Source organism: Haemaphysalis longicornis, unplaced genomic scaffold, assembly GCF_048455015.1.
Source record: "Haemaphysalis longicornis isolate Haplotype H1 unplaced genomic scaffold, Haemaphysalis longicornis Haplotype H1 scaffold_8, whole genome shotgun sequence".
NCBI classification, from domain to species: Eukaryota; Metazoa; Arthropoda; class Arachnida; order Ixodida; family Ixodidae; genus Haemaphysalis; species Haemaphysalis longicornis.
In genome coordinates this window covers 114,242,027-114,262,246 of record NW_027526445.1, presented here as the reverse complement: position 1 = coordinate 114,262,246, position 20,220 = coordinate 114,242,027, and the positions used below count along the sequence as shown (strand labels likewise).

At 48.6% G+C, this 20,220-nt stretch overlaps 1 long non-coding RNA gene across 1 annotated transcript in view; it reads left to right on the top strand.

Annotated features, from left to right (window-relative positions):
- Nucleotides 1-20,220, top strand: part of LOC144149062 (uncharacterized) — a 161,875-nt gene that overhangs the window by 101,875 nt on the left and 39,780 nt on the right. Inside the window, exon 3 of the long non-coding RNA XR_013318153.1 lies at nucleotides 10,721-10,809. This is a non-coding gene — a long non-coding RNA (uncharacterized LOC144149062). The remainder of the gene's footprint in view (nucleotides 1-10,720; nucleotides 10,810-20,220) is intronic.

Sequence of the window (20,220 nt, the reverse complement as noted above, 5' to 3'; positions counted from 1 at the left end):
TGCCTCATTGACACTTTAGTGATTAGGACAGTATTTCTCGAGTTAGATAATTAATTACAATTAATTAATTAGGTCTCATTAACGAAAAAATTACTCTCCGATTCTTCACAGTACTGTAAACATTATGCACTAGGTTTTCTTCGAGTTACGCAATTTCTCTTTTTTTTAAATCCTGGTGCATGATAGCTGGGACACCCTGTAGAGCCTTCATAGATTATCAGAAAGCATTTGACTCGGTCGACACCTCAGCAGTCATTAAGGCATTAAGAAACCAGGGTGTAGATAACCATTATGTAAGAATCCTTGAAGATATCTACAATGGGTCCACAGCTACCATCATCCTTCATTAGGAGAGCAGTAAAATACCTATAAGGAAGGGCGTACGACAAGGAGACACAATCTCTCCAATGGTATTCACAGCAAGTTAACAAGACGTACTCAGAACGTTGGATTGGGAACAGGTGGGAGTAAGGGTTAATGGAGAATCCCTGAGTAACCTTACATTTGCTGATAACGTTGCCTTGTTAAGTAACTGGGGTGAGGAATTGCAAAGCATGCTTAGCGCACTGGACAGAATAGAACCGTGCGCCTGAAAATTAATATGCAGAAAACTAAAGTAATGATCAACAGCCTCCGGACAACACAGCGGTTTCATATAGGTGGCGAGGCCGTGGACGTAGTAAGCAAATATATCTACTTAGGGAAAGTTGTGACCGCGGATTCCAACCATGAGGAAGATATATTTCGAAGGATGCGGAAGAGTGCATTCGGTCGGCATTTCCAGATAATGAAAGCAGCCTACCATTGTCCCTTAAGAAGAAAGTGTATAGCAGCTGCATCTTACCGGTACTCCCCTACTGGGCTGAAACTTTTAACCTAACTAAGAGTGTTCAACTTAAATTTAGAACGACTCAGTGCGCCATGGAACGGAAGATGCTTGGTATAACATTAAGGGACAAGTAGAGAGCGGAATGCGGAATGGGTCAGGTAACAAACGCGTGTTAAGGACGTATTAGTAGAAATTAATAAGAAATGCACGTGGCCAGGGCATGTAATGCGAAGGCAAGATAACCGCTGGTAATCAAGGGTAACAGAGTGGATCCCTAGAGAAGGCAAGCGTTGCAGGCGGCGGCAGAAAGTTAGATAGGCAGATGAGATCAAGAAGTTTACGGGGATAAATATGTTTCAGCTAGCACAGGACGGGGATAATTGGAGAATAATGGGAAAGGCCTTTGCCCTGCAGTGGGCGTACACAGGCTGGTGATGATGAACCCTAGTTGATATCGAAAGCTTCACTGCCCTGAGTAGCCCTGCTGTCGATGTGTGGTTTCGCAATGACATGCAGACATGTTTCCAATGAATACACTGTTTATCAAGGAGCAAGAATATATAGGAGGCGAAACGGCCCATTGCGAAAAACCCGGGCAGGCGACCACGCAATGCCGCAGTTAAAAGCAAGGCGGACTGCAACGCTTCGTATGTCTGATGGTGCAGGAGAGCGTACTGCACTTCATGGATGAAATCATAGCGGCCATCCTCGCCACACTTCATTCCGGGTATGCGCAGTCAAACTCCCATTCGCGGTGGCCGCGCAGTTTATCCACTGCTGGCAAATGCCGCTAGCGTAGCCTATGACGAGCGCATGTGACATTATCTGGCCGCGCTAGGAAACCTGCTTTCACATCCTAGGTATTCTTGCTCGTGCTGTTTATTCCACATCGCTGCGGCGACGGCCTCCTCGCTTTCCTCGTCAATATGGCTATCCCATGCCGCCTATCTCTCCCCCCCCCCATCGGGCTGCTGCTCCTTGCTTGCCGGGCGCTTGCCGAAGGGGGTGTGCTATGGTCTTTAACGTTAATGATCAAAACTGGTCACTCCGTATAGACTGCCCGAGGAAGCGTAGTTTAGCTGTCGCTACAAAATACAAGTGTTCAATGCGCTATCATACTCATTCTAGGGAGCTGTCAGCAAGGTTAAATACAAGTAAACATTCCTAAAGTAATTAGGAAAATATCAGCAATGTAGGCGTTAGGAAGTATTTTTGTGCATCTTTGACTGCGGTACAGTATTTCAGAACTGCTGAAGATGCAAAGGCGACTTGTCAGTACAGGGATATGTTTTGGAGAGACGGTAAAATATTTTGTTTTTCGGGTTGAGCTCCGGGTAGCGTCAAGCGTATACCAAAGAACATTCGGATTTCACGAGGTTGCCCCAGTATGGGTGAACTGCTATGTTATGCTAGTGATCTGCTGTTAAAATAAAGCCCAAGTTCATTCCTCTTATCGTTCATAGAATTGTTTATGGAATAAAGCATTTGATTAAAAATTTCTACGGAGTGGGTTTCAGGTCATTTTGGATTGCCTTTGTTTTACTAGCCCATCGGTGTACTGGTGATGTGAGTCAAGCTAAAAACGTGAACTCACTGAGTTTGGAAATGTACGTTGTTTGCCGTGGCACATCACTACAGTTTCTATGAACTACATCTGATATGATTGCGCTAGTTGCCGTTAAACCGGTACGTTTTGATTTATACTTGAGTTAACTTAACGGCAAAGGTAAGTCGATAAACGGTTCGTAACAGACGAAAACTGATTAGAATGCTGCCGTCAACCATTCAATGCCGGGGTAAATAAAAAATGTAAAGAATTTACTACGTTAGATATAAAGATAAAAGTACTTTCGTCGCATCCTGCAGGTTGCTAACTAATGTGGTAGAAGCAAGTGTTGGACCGATACATGCCCCTATAATTATGCTGCGATACGACAGCTTTGCCGACAAAAATATGATTTGCAAACCTAATGCTATATTCAGTGCGAATGCTTGCATTCGTTTCTGTCGGTAACAGGACGTCGCCTTCTTGTCTTGTTTCTTTTTCAAGGCTATAAACATTGAACTGGTTAGAAGGATCCGAAACTTCCCAATCCCGCAGTCGCAACGGAAAAAGCTTCCCACAAGCGACGCATGACCGGAGAAAAAAGATCGCGTCACTTGGCGCTATTGTTCCTGAGCGCGCCTATAGCGAATGCGCCGAGCGCATCCCACTTTCGCAAGAAGCGGGGGGAGGCGTGCTTTGTTTGGAACAGTGATGACGTGCCTCACATGGACTACGCAGATTTCCATTTACAATGCGGAATTCCCAACGAATGGACGTTTTCAACCAATCCGTCGTGTCCGTTAAGTGACCGTGCGTGCGAAGATATTGACTGCTTGGCCGTAAGTGCAGTCCACTAATTCACGGTCAACTTTCCTCATCGGCGAGCTGGGCCTACTTCCACTGGGGTAGGCTTAGCGACGAGGGCGCACAATGTCGAGCTCCGCCGCCTGCTCGGCGCTTTCGCCGAGCCACCTGGACGAAAACTCAAGCGATGCCGAGGACGTCATGGCTTACCAGACATCCGATGAAGGGGATTACACCGTGGAGAGATTATCTGCGGGTGATGCAAGCTCGAAATGGATCGACGTCGTGAGGAGGAACCAACGACGCCGCATGAAGAAAACTGCTCAGCAGCCAGACCTAACCCCGACCAAGCCGGCAATGAAGGCTACCGCTTAACCCACCGGAAAGCCGAAACCACCTCTTCTGCCTTTCAACGACTACAAGCTCGTCATAAGACCCCAGGGCAGCCTGAATCTCACCAGAGTGAGTCCAACGGAGCTCTCAGAAGTCCTACTCCGGGAAACGAAGCTCACGTGGCGCAAAACATAGTTTCACCTTCACATCGACGGTGTTGAACATACGGCAACGGTGAGTACATCCCACCGCGAGGCAGCGAAGGCGCTCCACCACCTGGCACAAGTTTTGTTTGGAGGGACCATCTAGCCAGTCTAACTTTACCGTCTCACCTCGGCCGATTCAGTCAAGGGTGTCATCCACGACATCCTCCTGCACTACTCAAGCCAAGAAATTCTCGAGAATATCTTCCTCCCTGGGTCTGAGTACATTGCTGCAGAAGTCTGGGAAACTCAACTACAGTAATTGCAACAATCCAGGACAAAAAGGTGCCGTTCTACGTCAAGCACCTGGGAGCTGAACGCTGTTGCTACTTGTATAGGATGACGGTTCGTGCGTGCACCATCTGCCACGAACTGGGCCATCGATCCGATGCCTGTCCATGCCCCAGGGTGCGGGCGTGCCGCACCTGTGGAACCAGGGACCTGGCTGATGGCCGCATCTGCAACACCTGCTGCTCCCTGTGCAAGGGGGAGCACATCATGGCATCTAAGGGCTGCCCGTAGCGGTTCTGCGAACCGTACGTCAAGCGACAGAAGGAGCAGCATCCCAGGCTCCGGGGGACCAACAGCAGCCTGCACCACCACGTGGCCGACGTCGACGGAGAGACGGGAACGCCCCGGTCCCGCCTTGGCTCCTCCTCTTCATCGCAAAAGAACTGTCGATCCCGGTCCCGGCCCCAGTCAAGATCCCGCAGCTGTTCTTCAAGGGGCGGCAGCACCATTAGGCAGGTGAGCTGAGCTAACATCGCTTCTCCCACTGCTTGCACCTTTCCTACCTACAATTTAACTCAGCGCATACCTATTAAGCAGCCGTCATGCCAAAACTGTGAGCGCCCAAAGAGAAAAGTTGATGAGATGTGTGCCGAGTTAGCCGAGCTTCGCAGGAAAAGTGAGCAAATCGATCCCGAGAAACGTAAACGGCCGTGGAAGCGTTTGGCAGAAAGTAGCTCTGCCATGGACACTTCGCCCAAGCCCCAACGATCACTCCCCCTACCCTTGCTCAAGAGGCCAGTGCTTGCTCAAGCACAGCGACAACGCCAGAAATCCAAGGACAGGCACAGCCAGTTCCTCCTGAGTCAAATGAAATTCCCATCCCAAGCCCGACAGATCAAGGAGCCCAGCCCAAGTCCATCGAATCGGTTACAACTCTGCTGAACCAACGCAGTGCACAACTCGCCGAACAATGTCGGCAGATCTCTCACTTGAAGTACTCGTCACCAAACAGGGAGCGCGAATTGATGGACCACCAGCCCGTATAGACCAGCAATCGGCAAAAATAGAACAACTACAGGCCCGAGTAGAGAATATAGAAAGCCGCCAACTTCGAAAGAGGCAATCGTCATATTCCCGATCATCGATAGTTGAAAACCAAGACCCTACTTCTGTTAACGATGGACGCACAAAATATTCGGCAGTGTGATACTACAGTCCTGTAATGGAACTGTAGAGGGTTCAAAAACAAGGCCGGGACGCTCCATCAACACCCATCAACTTGGAAACTACCCTCGGACCTGCCCTAAATTCAAGAACCTAATGTTCCCGAAAAATTACTGGGGTATGTATCACATATAGATCCCACAGGCAGATATACAGCAACTTTAATTCTGAAACCCATCGCGTTCACGCAGCACCTTCTCCCTCAAAAAGAGTGTCACCACACGCTCACTCAGCTTATCCCTCGTGCGTCCCAGAACAAGACGAGCCTGTTCATACCTAACATGTACTGTAGGTTAACAAAAAAGGAGTCTGGAATTGAAGACACACTCAAAGCCGCGCTTCAAACTGCTGGCGCTTCCCCAGTCCTCATTCTAGTAGACTTTACCGCTGCTCATCAGCTTTGGGGCTATTCCTACAGCAAAAACGGAGGCTTGGAGCTTGTACAAACCATAGAAGGTCAAGACCTTACAATTATCAACAACCTCAATACTCCCACAGGGACTGGGAACAGTGTGACGAGGGACACATGCCCTTTCCTGTCAATTACTGACAACGTCCAGGATGCCACTTGGATTAACACAACAGACTCTTTATGGTCGCATCATGATATTACCAAAATACAGGTTAAGGGTATGGACTACAATGCCCGCATTCGTTCGGCGCATATCACTGATTGGGACACTTTCCGCAAAATTCGGAGGGAGCGCGAGATTCCATCGCCGGACCTCTGTTATGACCAGTGGGCCGATGAACTCATTCAAGACATGAAGACCTCCACAAAGACTATAACCACTTCTCAGCAAATCCTGTGCATCGACTCCAAGCTGTTACATATTTGGGAAGCACGACACAGCCTTACGTGTAAGTAGAAAAGGCAGAGACATAACAGAAAACTTAAGCTGCGTATAGCACAACTTAACAAGGAAGCGGCGGAATACGCCAATACGCTGTGCAAAGAAAACTGGTTGACAATGTGTGATGGTCTTCGGGGAACACTGTCCACCCGGAAGACATGGCGGTTGCTTCGATACGTTATTGATCCGCATAAAAGCAAGGGTGAAAACAGCCGCACCTTAACTAAAACTTTCCATTTTTACCAAAACACGATGGAAGACTTTATTCGAGATCTTACAGCCAAGTACCTCAAGGCAGGGAAAGGATCTCCATCTTTACCATACACCGGGACCCCCGATCCTTTGCTCGACCGGGACATCCAAATACACGAGGTTCGAGCAGCCATAGCCGAAAGCAAGTGAGCCAGCACAACTGGCTAAGAACAAATCACCCATAAACTCCTGATAAACCTCGACGACATAGCCATGCAAAGCCTCACAGACCATTTTAACTCCTGTTGGCGCTCTTGGAAACTCTCTCTTGCCAGGAAAACAGCGGAAGTCCGGATGATCCCTAAACCGGGCAAATCTCCTCACATCGATAACTTGGGGCCGCTATCTCTATCTTCGTGTGTGGGCAAAATTTTAGAATGCATCATACTCGTGAGGCTTGAAGAACACTTGGACCACACAGGTCAGATTGCCAAACACTATGAAACTCTCTCTTGCCAGGAAAACAGCGGAAGTCCGGATGATCCCTAAACCGGGCAAATCTCCTCACATCGATAACTTGGGGCCGCTATCTCTATCTTCGTGTGCGGGCAAAATTTTAGAATGCATCATACTCGTGAGGCTTGAAGAACACTTGGACCACACAGGTCAGATTGCCAAACACTATGTACAGATTCCGCAAGCACCTTGAAACACAAGACATGCCAATCCAGCTTAAGGAAGACACCCTAGTTTCAGCCTCCCGCCCTCCCCAGGTGCCACCCTCGCCCTGGACCTCAAGGGGGGTGGCACATACTGCAGTCCTACAGCGCCTAGCCGGAACGGAATGTGGACAACGAACGTACGACTACATCGCGGACTTCCTCTCGAACCGCGTGGCAGTGCTCAGAGTTGGTGACCTCTTCTCAGCCCCTATTCACCTCGGAGACAGGGGGACTCCTCAGGGGTCAGTGTTATCCTACTTTTCAACCTAGCACTACTCGATCTTCCACGACCACTCAATAAGGTTACCGATATAAAACACGCTTTGTACGCAGACAACATAACAATTTGGACTGGCTCTGACTCACTGGGTGGCCTTTAACACAGCCTTCAACAGGCAGGCGACATTGTTAACCAATATGCCCTGGAATGTGGCGCTTCCTGCGCCCTGCAAAAATCAGAACTACTAGTCGTCAGGAAAAAAAAGCACCGTTAAGAATTCAAAAGACCTTCAGATTAAACTGGATGGCCACACTATGAACCCCTGCAAACACCGCAAAAGTCTCGGGCTAATAATCCAAGCGGATACCAAGAACACTACCCTGGTGAACCACCTTAAGGACTCAGCAGAACAAGTAACGCACATGACTCGCGGAATCTCCAACAGACAGCGTGGCATGAAAGAGCAGGACACAATACGAATTGTGCAAGCATTTGTCATCTGCCGAATAACGTACGGAACCCCTTATACAGTCCTATCCAAGGCAGAACTCGAAAAAGTAAAAATAGTCATCCAAAAAGCCTAAAAGCAAGCTTTGGGATTACCCATGAGTACCTCAACAGCCCGCCTGCTCAGTCTCGGCCTCCAAAGCACGGCCGGAGAACTTATCGAGGCCCACCTCAGAAGCAGCAAAGTCCAATTAGGCTTGTCCACTGCGGTACCACTACTGTTGCTACATATAAATGGCAGGCTCAAGAGAAACAGCAACAGCAGACGCTTCCACCAGAAATCAGAAATTATGTCTACGTCGCCAATCTCCCAAAAAATGTGCAACCAGACCTTCATGAGGTGAGAAGACAAGCCAAAGCAGCGGCCCTCGACAAGCGGTATTCTAAAGATTCCACAGCAATACCCGCCGCGGTGGCTCAGTGGCTAAGGCGTTACGCTGCTGAGCACGAGGTCGCGGGTTCGATTCCCGGCCGCGGCGGCCGCTTTTCTGATGGAGGCGAAAAGCAAAAACGCCCGTGTGTACGAGATTTCGGCGCACGATAAAGATCCCCAGGTGGTCAAAATTAATCCGGAGCCCTCCACTACGGCGCGCCTCATCGCCTGCGTTGCGTCGGCGCGTTAAACCCCACAATCAATCAATCAATCATTCCACAGCAATGTACACTGATACCGCCTCATACCAGCGTCACTGAGGCGCAGAGGTTGCAGTGGTCACCTCAAGGGATCAAGCACTCACCAGTTTCACAATCAAGACTGGCTCCATCCAGGTAGCGGAAGAAGTGGCGACTTCCTCGGCCACAACAGAAACCACCGCGATTACGATAATCACCGATTGTCAAGCGGCATGCAGAAGCTACGCGGCTGGAGCGGGTTCTTCAACAGCACTGCGGCTCCTAAGCAAAACCCCTCCCTCTCGCACGGTCAGAATCGTCTGGACCCCTGCCCACACCATTCTCCCGGGAAACGACAGAGCCAATGCATTTGCCCGCGCTCTCACCAACCGGGCCCCAGAGGAGGAGCACAGTCCAACGCCGATTGAGGAGACCTTCCAGGAAATAACCCTATATTATAGATTAGGTAGAAGGACCTCTCCCCACCGCCCAACGCAGTTTGTCGAAAATGCAGGAAAACACATTAAGACGAATTTAAACAAACACGTTCCAAAATCCAGCACGACTAAATCATGTAATCCCCACACAATACTCCCCGGAGTGTTCGTTTTGCGGCAATTCAGGCACACTATACCACATCGTCTGGGAGTGCGACCGAAACCCCGACCTTCCCCCCATTTCCCAAACCTTCCCGTGAGCAGTGGAAGACCATGTTGTCCAGCTCGAGCCTCAACGACCAGATGATCTTGGTTGACACAGAGGACAAAGCCAGGACTACATAAAGACTTACGGACTAAGAAGCCACCCCACAAATTATTTTTGGTCATTAAAGTTTTTTCTCTCTCTCACACAAGAAGCGGTGGTCATTGAGAAAGAAATACGAATTGGTGGCGGGCGGAAACTCCAACAGACAGCCTGTGGTTGAAATAATTGCTTTCCCGTTGCTTGTCGGTTACCTGAAACGCCAACGTTGCTATAGATTTGAGTTCATCTGTTTTTTTAGCTGGTGTTGCGAGCAGCGGTATTTTCTTATCTTAGGGGCAAGAGCACAGTTGGATGCATTCTGCGGTAAACCCTTCTTTTGAAAATGGAATGCGGTTGCCACTTTCGCTATTGGCGAGATTAAGAAGAGTACCGCCGCAGTATCGAGTCACTTGTGCCATTCTATTCCTGTTATTCATGTTCAAATGCTACGCGAACACTAAAATATCAACAAAACACCCAGATAGCGGGGTTTCTTGCAACTCAAGTTAAAATAGCACTTGGCTTAGTTACAAAACAAAGCTCGAACTGTGCCTTTCGAGAAATACCAAAATCGAGGGATTAAGTTATCTGCACTATATTTTTTTTTTATTTTACGTGTTGAGGTTCATATTTTCGTGTCGTCATTATATTTCTGTATGGCTGCACATTCTTATACAGCCATGTTGCCGTTATTCCTAAGAGACGTGTGGATGTAGAAATCAAGGCGGGCTTCTGGGCAAGTTGGTATTGAATGGTTGCATGTGTCGCGCTAAAAATACAGAAAGGACGTGGGAGGACAACAGCAATAAACTCACGTCCTTGTTGTGCTCCCTCGCACTTTGAAAATTTGGTTGCGCTTTACTCGTGTACGATGTGGGAATAATAACCGACGACACATCTGTGGGTTTTGTGGTTACGCTTCTGATATTAGTAAATAAAACAGAAGCGTTGTATAGTGCTACAACTACTACCTCTCGCTTTTCGTTTGCTTTCGGGCACAGTAACAGTTCACAAGCAATGGCTGTCATTCCACGGGTAATGATGTCATTGGAATAAGGCGTAGTTGCTTGAAGCACAGAAACTTTGGCGTGATCATAACTGTACTAATATTTAGGTGAGGTTTGGATTATCTCAGGTTGAAAGACAGAGATTGGAATGACATTTATCAAAGTGAACTACCCTTCTGCGATCTAGCAGGGCTGCAAGCAAAAATTCAATGTTGTTGAGGTTGTGTGTTTTCTGTTCTATATTTTCATGAAGTTTTTTCTTGTTTTGAAGCTGTTGAACGTCCTCTAATATTCGCTCTCTGACCTAGTCATGCGTTTGTTGTTACAAAGTGTTTGTTTTTAACAATTTTTCCAGATGAACTCATACTAACTCACTCACTTTGCTGTTCCTTTAATATTGGGCGGCGTTTAAAAATTATTTGATATTTCCAAATATTTTGACGAGTTGAGTGTGGGCTGGAAATTTTGTTACTTTGGCTAATGATTCACAGAAAAGTTAATAAAAACAGTTTGAAAGCTGGCCTTGCGAACAGTGCTAAGTTTTGTTAGCCGTCAAGACGACCCCGCCCTTCCTGAGTCATACGAGCGTGCGAACAGTGTTGTTTTCTTTCTATTGACGTTGGTTTTGACAAAACACTCATTCAATCATGGCTAAAGACAAATGACATACTAACATATGGCTTTTTTTTTAGCATGACGGGAAGTATAAATTCATTCACCAAAACATGAACCTCGGTGTGGGAAGCTACTTTCAATTTCATGCCGACTGGAAAGTAATACCGTAAGTGCCTTGACAAGTTCCTTCTAATACTAGTTTACGCCACAGCGATTATTGATACCTTGGTTCCTTAAAAACAAAATACGCAATTGGAACAGTGTGATATGATCTGAGATTATCAGACAGCAAATTTTGTTAAAAACACAGAACGTATACCTTTTTAGGGTGTACGCAAAGCCACATGTGCAATATGTTAGGTTTGCAAACCTGCACAGGCTGAAATTATGTCAAAATATATAAAATCGCGATCGCACATTAGAAAAGATGGAAAGGAAACTAACAGATTTTTTTCTGTATAGTCAGGTGCGAACAAGTTTTCTTTTGCTTTATTTCTTCTGGAAGCTGATAACACCAGCTACATTAACAAAGCGTCGAAATCTCAAGTACCAAATGTTTATTGGTATATTTTAATACTATATATTGCATGGCTGGAGAAGCTCGCTCGAATGCCCTATGCTCAGCGCAAACAATATCCGCTTTATATTATTTCCCGAGAACATTGGTGAATCTGTTATATTGTAGCGTTCCCTCCACTGAACGAAATTTTTAACGCAATAACCTCAGTGGGGCTGTATTTTTGGTACTATTCTTCTCAAAAACATATAATGCCCTTTCCTTCTCCTTAGGCCACATACCAGCAAACGTAGGCCGATCTGTGTGCGTTTTCCTCTTTAATAAAGAATGTCTCTCTCTGTCACTTTCCCCCACTCGCTCTCTAGGAACGCTAAGGCCCCTTGCGCGTAGGCGTCTTTAAACAGTTTATTCCTGTGAAATCAACCCCAAACATAAGTCCGCAGTAGGAAGAGCCCAATTGCTGCGCAGCCTAGTTTTGTAACCTGGGTACACTTCAATATGCAAGTGGTGACGCAGTACTTCTAGCGTAACAGGGCGGGCAACGAAGACGACAAAACCCAAGGCTAAGAAAATGAACATTTTATTTACAGTATTTTCACGGTGGTCATGAAATATTACCCGAAAGGAAACAGCCCCTTCTTGTGGTTTAACTGGTTTATTGATTGGAGAGGTTGGAAGCGAATGTGCACCCACTATTCCATTTCACCAATACAGGGTCATAGGCCAGGCTGTAAAAGTACACTTTGCGCAAAAATTTTCTAAGTACTAGTAGTTGCCTATAAAATATCCTCCTGGGTTGGTGTTCAATGAGTCACGGTAAAAATTGATTGATTGATTGTGGGGTTTAAGGCGCCGACGCAACGCAGGCGATGAGACGCGCCGTAGTGGAGGGCTCAGGATTAAGGTTGACCACTTGGGAATCTCTGACGTGCGCCGAAATCTCGTACACACGGGCGTTTTTGCTTTCCCCCTCCATCACAAAAGCGGCCGCTGCGGCCGGGAATCGAACCCGCGACCTCGTGCTCAGCAGCGCAACACCTTAGCCACTAAGCCATCGCGCCGGGTGAGTCACGGTAAAAAAGCTAATAGGCCACCCAATACTTTTCTGCGATTCCGGTCGAGATAAAAACACAATCAAGGCACGAACAACCTCAATTTGAGTCTCCGCATCAGCCCATGGTGCTAATAAAGACGCTAAACGCAGCACAAGACGGTTATGTAATGGGAGGTGCTTGAAAAGTTGACGTCTTTGCCGTGAATATAATGGACTGTCTAGCATTACGCGGGAAACATCTTCCTCGGGCTCTCCGCGTGCGCAGGATGGTGAATTTGCACAGGTAATTCGGAACAGAAACGACTTTGTATAATTTACACTGAGTCGCACACGGTGAAGCAGAGTTAATACATTTCGTGACAGCACTACATCCAAAGTGAACTGTAAGGCTGGGTATATTGCGTACAGCAATGACCTCTTCAATTCTCAATCAAACCACGCCTCTGTGGACCGTTGCTCACTTGATTTCTGTATGATACTCTCTTTATCATCAGAGAGGAGAGGAACGCTGAGCTCGCCGCCATTTTGATGGCCCTGTTTGGCGAGTCTGTCAGCTGTCTCATTTCCTTTTAGGCCACTGTGGCTGGTGCCAGGTTCGGGGGACAAGTACAAATGGAAGAATAATATTTGGAAACGAGGGAAGTTTATGACGCCCGAAACCCACATCAAACTACACACAATAAAGTAAAGAAACTAAGGAACCCTCGAGAACAAAAGAACTGAAGGAGACTGCGATAACGCAGTGTACAAAATGCTAAAGAGTTCAAGCAAACGGGAAACAGTCAAAGTCAGGGAATGAAGGGAAAAAGCACAGTTCGAATATGCGGAAAAGAGTTCAAGTTGGTTAACGACAACGTCTTGGTAGGTGTTCTCTGCGGGAACGGGGTTGTCCTACTTCACGTCCCAGGAGCGTAGTTGTGGTGTTGCGGTGCTGCAAAGTCTAGCTGATGTCGTGGCCGTGGTGGTCAAGCGCGCTCACAGCTCCCGTTGCAGGGAGGCCAACGCAGTTGCCTTTGGCCGTCGATATCTTTCACCGACGCACGGGGAGAAGAGTCCCTTGTGGAGGAGAAGTCCTGGAGGCTGCAGTTGTGGAAGATCGCTTGGGGCGCGGCACGGCTCTAGTCGCCCGCCCGCCGCGCATCCCGGTCTCGCTCCACACTTCGGAGTCTCTGTTCTTTCTCGGTGTTCTAGGGATCGCTTCCCTGCCACCGGCCGCTTTCGCTGGAAGCTTCTTGTGGGCCGGTGGCCTGCGCAAGCTCGTGCTATGATTGCGAGCACTCGGCACCATATCAGGTGTCAATGAGCTTGGCAGAGCATCTCGCGCGTGTCATCTGCTTCGTGGTTTATTTTCTTCGTTTTCTTTTAATGGCGCTTCGTTTTTGTTCTGGCGAATTCTTCACATGACACATCCCCCCACCTAAGAATTTTTCACTTGAAAAATGTCTTTCACGATCCACTACACCATACACACAGTCCTTGGGGTGAAGAGTCACAGAACATCCAATACTCAAAAATGCACTTGAAACGTCCCCATGGCAAAGCACGAGTCCACAAAAACCTTATTACAGTGCATAATCAGTCAAGGCACCAACTTCATTATGTTTAAACACGAAAAAACAAGCGGCATACATAGACCAGAAGTCATCCGAAGAGGCAAGCTAGCAGGAAGTTTGAACATTTTCCGGCAGTGACTGTGGTGCCACCAACGGCTGTTTTTATATATCGGGGTGGCACGGCTCTACTTATTTTTACTACCGCAAGCTACAACCGCGCGAGGGAGCTCATGGTAGCTCTCTGAGAAAGAGTCACACATCTTTTTCTGCCGGCCGGTGGCTTCTTTTGTAAACTTTTGGGCTTGGGCCGTCTTCCCGTTTTGCATATCTTATTCGTTGTTGTTGAATGTCACCCTTTTTGTCGATTTAAGTAACAACTTAGCTGGCGCGGCGGGTGCTTACTATTCGACACTTTCTGACGACTGTGGGTGAAAATGTGGGGTTTTAGGACCCCACTGCCTCGGATTGGGACACTTTTTTTACTGAGCTGCAGTCCTAAGGCACAATGTCATGCACACCCACTTTGCGGTCATCACTACTAGCAGGTTCAAAGAACTCGAAGATAATCAAAGGAGATGTCTCTATGTGTGTTCAATTTTGGGCTTCTTCATCACCCTCGGATTGAAGTAGGTCCTGATGAAAAGCTAACCGGAGCTGCAGCAGCGAAGTTTCTTTTTCAATTTTTATGCAGAAATGCATGATAGTCGGGGGTTGTCGTGCGTCCCTTGGCCGGCGTCCGCGGCACCTCTGATGATGATTGTGGCATGATGCCCCTAGGGATTGGCCAACCAAACAATCCATCACGAGATAGCTTCGCGTTCAACCACCATCGTCATCTTCCCGTAGGGGAACCGCTGAAGAAGAAGAAGGAGAAGAAGACAAAGTTGTGAAGAGGAGGGCTGCGTGAGTTTTGGCTACCGTTATCCTCCTCGGCCGGCGCATCTTCCCGATCTGACCCCGGTCGAAGAGCGGCTCATCGCGCCTCGACTTCCCTTCATGAGCATCAGGCGGCTGACTCGAGGCAACGGGCAGTTTGGAATCAAGAGACAGGCGGTGAACGTGCCCATCGACGTATCGAAGGTTGTGCGGTGCCTTCCTCGCATGGTACCCGAGAACGTTGCGTTCGACGTTCACATCAAGTGGAGGCTGATGAGTACGGCAACGTACAAGCGCGAGTTGGTGAAGCGCGGCAACATCCTGGCTTGGCTCAAGCACCTGGAACACACTCCGCTGTATTGCGCCATCAACGTTCCGGTCGATTGGAGTCGGCTCGATCACTTCGATGACGGCGGCTAACGAGAGGAACCGCAGGAAGACGACGTCGATGATGCTTACGGTGAGTTCGAAACGATTCCCGACGACTTTGACGTGCACGATCCTCTGCAGTTGGCGGTTGCGCTCAACGCGGTCTCGAAGACGCTTCTCTATAACGAAGCGGAAATGGCGGGTGTAGGAAAAGAAAAAAATAAATGATTACGCTCACACTCTCGCCTCTCTCTTCGCCATTAATTGCATCACACTCATCGGTGCACCCAATGTATTTCTGCATCCTCACAATCCCTCTCGGGGAGGTGCGGGGGAATTTTTTCGCATGCTCACACGTCTTCGTTACGTTCCGTCTCTTGTGCGGCACGCGCCTTCTCCATTTCGGCAATCTTTTTCAGTGATTCTAGCTCTAACGCTTTATATTCCTGCCAGTATTTGTGCACCTCAAGCACCCACTGTTCAGGGTCGTCAACGCCTAATCCTAAGGGCTTCCCCAACTCAAAACGTTCTTCCGGGTCCTCGTCTCGTCCGGTCGTGGACGCCAATTATTGTCAGGTTCGGGGGAAAAAGTATAATTAGAAGAAGAATATTTGTAAACGAGACTAGTTTGACACCCGAAACCCACATCAAACTACACACAATAAAGTAAAGATACTAAGGAACACTGGAAAATGAAAGAACAGAAGGTGACTGCGATAACCCGTTATAGAAAATACTAGAGCGTTCAAGCCAACGGGAAACAGCCAAAGTAAAGGAATGAACGGAAAAGCACAGTTTGAACATGCGGGAAAGAGTTCAATTTAGTTAACTACAAGATCACGGTAGATGTTCGCTGCGGGAACGGGGTTGTCCTACCTCACGTCCCAGAGGCGCATTCCTGGTGTTGCGGTGCTGCAAAGTCTAGCGGATGTCGTGGTCGTAGTGGTCGAGCGCGCTCCCAGCTCCCGTTGCAGAGAAGCCATCGCAGCGGTCGGTGGGCGTCGATGTCTTTCACCGACGCACTGCGAGACACTTCCTTGCGGAGGAGAAGTCCTGAAGGCTGCAGTCGTGGAGGACCACTTGGGTTACGGCACTGGTCCAGTCGCCCGACCACCGCGCATTTCGGTCTCGCTCCACACTTCGAAGTCTCCGTTCTCTCTCGGTGTTCTCGAGATCGCTTCCCTGCCACCAGCCGCTATCGCTGTAAGCTTCTCATTGGCCTGTGGCCGGCGCGAGCTCGTGCCGTGATTGCGAGCACTCGGCGCCGTATCAGGTGTCAATGAACTTGGCGGAGCATCTCGCGCGTGTTATCTGCTTCGTGGTTTATTTTCTTCGTTTCCTTTTAACTGCGCTTCGTTTTTTTCCTTGCGAATTCCTCGCATGACACTGGTTATGCACTGAAAGTATACGACATGCCATTTATCACCGGCTGTTTGAAGATGTTCAGCCATCGTAAGAGCCATTATTCGGTACCCGTTTCTAGCCTGAACATTTGATAGGAGCAGAAGTGCTGGCTTAGAGTCTGAGCAGACAACCAACTTAACTCCTTGCTCCCTTGTGGCAATAAATTGACACCCTCTACAATTCCAGAGAGTTCAGCAGTTGTCCAGGAAATTTGTGTGACAATCGGAACATCTGCTTCACACCCAATGCAGGCACTGTGAACGTACTATTATGAGCAATATGAAAGGGAACACAGGAACGCGTGGCAAACAGCCTCGAAACAGACTCGGAGCGCTACGCGGATGGCGCTGTGAAAACCAAAGGGAGAAAGGAGGGCGCTCTTCCACTAACTGTTGGCACTCCCACTGCGCTGGCATTTCTACAAAGCAGCAGCCTACGCCATTTCGCCGATAATATGGCATTGTCGGACAGCCGATAAGACGCACGGCGGGAATGGGAACAGTTGTTAGAACAGCGTCCCCCTTTCAACTTTGTTTCCGACGGCGGCCGCTGCGTATCACTCACAGCTGGGTCTGAGGGTGTTTTCTACGTGTTCCTGTGTTCCCTTTCATATTGCTCATGATAGTACAAGCGGAACTACGTTTATTGCAAGATTTATCCATGTGCACATGTAGCATGTCCACGTGCGCACTAAACATATGCATCAGCCTAATTGGACCAACCCCGGAAAGGGAACATTGGCTACATTGGCTTTCTTTTGGATGCCTGCTATTCCAGCAGTGATGTTAGGCTGTGCAACAATTGAGGGAGGACTAGGACCAGGCCACCGTTAGAATCCATAAAGGAGTGCCTAGTAGCCTTGCAGCATTGCAGAGGCCCTGTAACCAGTTCACTTCAATACTGCATCTTCCAGTGGGTGGTAAAGATGTTGCGAGATTATTTTTAACAGGAGCGGAGTTTTTTCTCTTAGCGGGAGGAGCAGAATAGGCAACTCTCGTGCTTCTTCCAGCAAAATGGGGCCTAACGTGGCTTTAGGGCCCCACCGAGCTCTCGAAGACTTTCAGGAAACGATGATATGTCACAAGCGTCAGGGGTCTTGCTTCCAGGCGTATATTAAATCCCCTCAATTGTTTGACAGTAAATGGAAGGACTGGTTATTTTGCGGCCGATGAGTTCATTCCTCGTTGTGTCAGAAACATCGAAACTTCACTGATTACGCTGTTTCATTTGGCTTGAATGACTTCCAATGACGGTGCGGATGTCCAAAGGCATATGTCGGGAGCGTAATTAGAATAGTGAATGCCATGTGGGAGGCGTGTTGGTAACTGCGTCATTTTTGCATTGAAAAGAGTGGGACTTGGAACGCTGCCTTGAGCAGCCCCTAGGATGACTACAAATTCCGATGATTTCGCATTCTCCGTCGTGACAAAAATACGCCTGCCCTCAAGAATGTCGGATATAAAGCTCAGCGTCCTCCCACGTAGTCCTAATTCCGCCAATCGTTGTAAAACGTAGAAGTGGCTATCCGTACCCTAGAAACGCATTACCTCTAGGAATATTGGTACGTTATATTACCTTTAGACTTTTCACGTTCAATAAAGGTCCCCAAATCTCTGATGCTGTTTATGTTACATCGACCTTTGCGCAAGCCCGATATTTTTCCTGATATCACATGTCGACTTTGGAACCAATACATCAATTGTTCATTGAATATTTCCTTCATGAGTAGATATACAATTTGTGAGGTGGACAGCTCTGAATGGGTGTAATGCCAAGGGTCTTTTACCGAGTTTCAGTAGAGCAACCACTTTTTTATGTTTCCATGATATTGGCACCCGTCCACTTTTCCAAATTCTTCTTACTCGTTGCCTTTTGTCGTAAGCTATGGCCATATGAGGCAAGCCTCCCGTGACAGCATTATAGTGTTCAATGTAACATTCGGATGTTGAGAAAGGGTGTATTTGGTTGTGTGTGCCCCGACCGCGCGCGCAGTGTTACGTCTCAATAAGTGATTTCTCTACAATACCTCCTATCACGGAAGAACGACGCAATCGAGACTTGGGCCATGGCTGCCCTTAGCGGGGACGATCACTTTTCTGGCACGGGATAATCTACACGATGATGATCATGACTGGCGCATAGCCAGCGGGAGATTTAACATCCTCCCGCGCCCGCAACGTGCGTGTCTGCCGCTGCAGAAGCGCGCTACAACACACCCTACTTGCTGGCCAGTCGTCAGCTTCTCCAACTGGCACCACGACCGCGTATCGGCCAAATTCCAACATGGCCGTCTAGTACGTGTCTCTTAGGATGATGTACGCGCAGGGAGTCTCGCAGTTAATCCGAAAGCTTGATTCCAGTGGGCTCTGATCACTATACGCTTATTCTTCGCGTCTTGAACACCTCAGCCCTGTGGTACAACTTGAACGCAGTGATTCAGTTCTTTGTGGCGTTGGAACGCCGCAACCTATGCCCTGCGGGGCAGCGTATACCTGTCTGGTGATCTAAAATTTCCCCCGGCCCGCAAGATAGTTCCTAGTGGATAAAAATAGGTCCACAACCATAAAGTTTCGTTGCGTTCCAGGAGGTCAATCCTTGCAAAGCTGTAGGCAAACCCTGTCTCGTCTTGCTCTTCCCGCGGTGCTTGCGCCGTCTTGCCGCTTTCAGAACAGCCAAGCGCCGAAAAGGTGACCCGGACGACAACCGAATTATGCGCCCTGCTTCCCGAAAGACATCATGTCCTTGTGTTTGCTGCAATTGTCCTGAAGATGACGGCGTGCAACCTGAAATGTCTTGGAATCGAACGCTGTTCTTAGCTCGGTTTTCAGCCTCCCGTGGGTTTTCTTGTCTGACTCCGTTCCTGACCACCGCATTTTCCTGATAGGCGTCAGCTCCCTATGAGGTTCTTCTGCTTCTCTACCAGTCCTGGCACAAGGACGAGAAGTGGTCAGCAAAGCTTGCTCGGCCTTCGTGTCTTCAGGTACCCCGAAGGACACATATGTGCGTTTGGATGCAACCTCCTTGACTACGTCTACGATTGGTGCTAGCCTGCCTTTAAAAATGTCCGATAACGGTTCACCCTTCACGAATTCGAGAAAGAAGAGGCACTCGAACTGAAGCTCACAGGGTGGTGGCTCTATCCTTTTGTTCACGTCCTTTACTTCACGTGTTCTGTCGTCTACTTGGATGGGAGCAACATGCGGTTGGTGTGGCCTCGCGTTCTTTACAGTTGGTTTTCGCTGGAACGCTCGACGCTAACTCGGTGCTGACTCCCACGTCGCCAATAGCTGGAACGTGGCTGTGGGCTGTCGTCTCGACACGGCACCGATACCCCTGGCACCCACGTGGCTCACCGCTGAAAGTTGAAACCTGCAGCATCAGCAGGACAACTAGCGAAGTCGACGGGTGCGAGCCGACGTGGGAGGGGTCCTGTGGACGGTGTGAAGTTCCCTTTCCGGTAAACGTAATGCCGGCTGCCCACAGATCGTTCAAAGCCAATCGCAGGCGACTGAGGGCCCCGCATATCCTCTCCTGGTAGTGCAAAATCTCGTAGCAATCGTGTTCGAACTCGTCTCCTTCGAGCAGCTCACCCACCTTATCGTTCAGCTTGTTGAGTTCGGCGTACTTCTGTTCGAGGTCGTTGATAGCCAACTCGAAGTCCAACGCAGATGGTGAGGGAGCTTGCCGGAGCGCGGTCGCTGCCTTAAGCAGTCTCGTAACTGCAGCGCGAAGAACCTTTCTCAACGAACGCAGGGCGTCCAGGTCGTTACCAGCTTGGTACTCGGGGGACGTACAGTTGCTCCC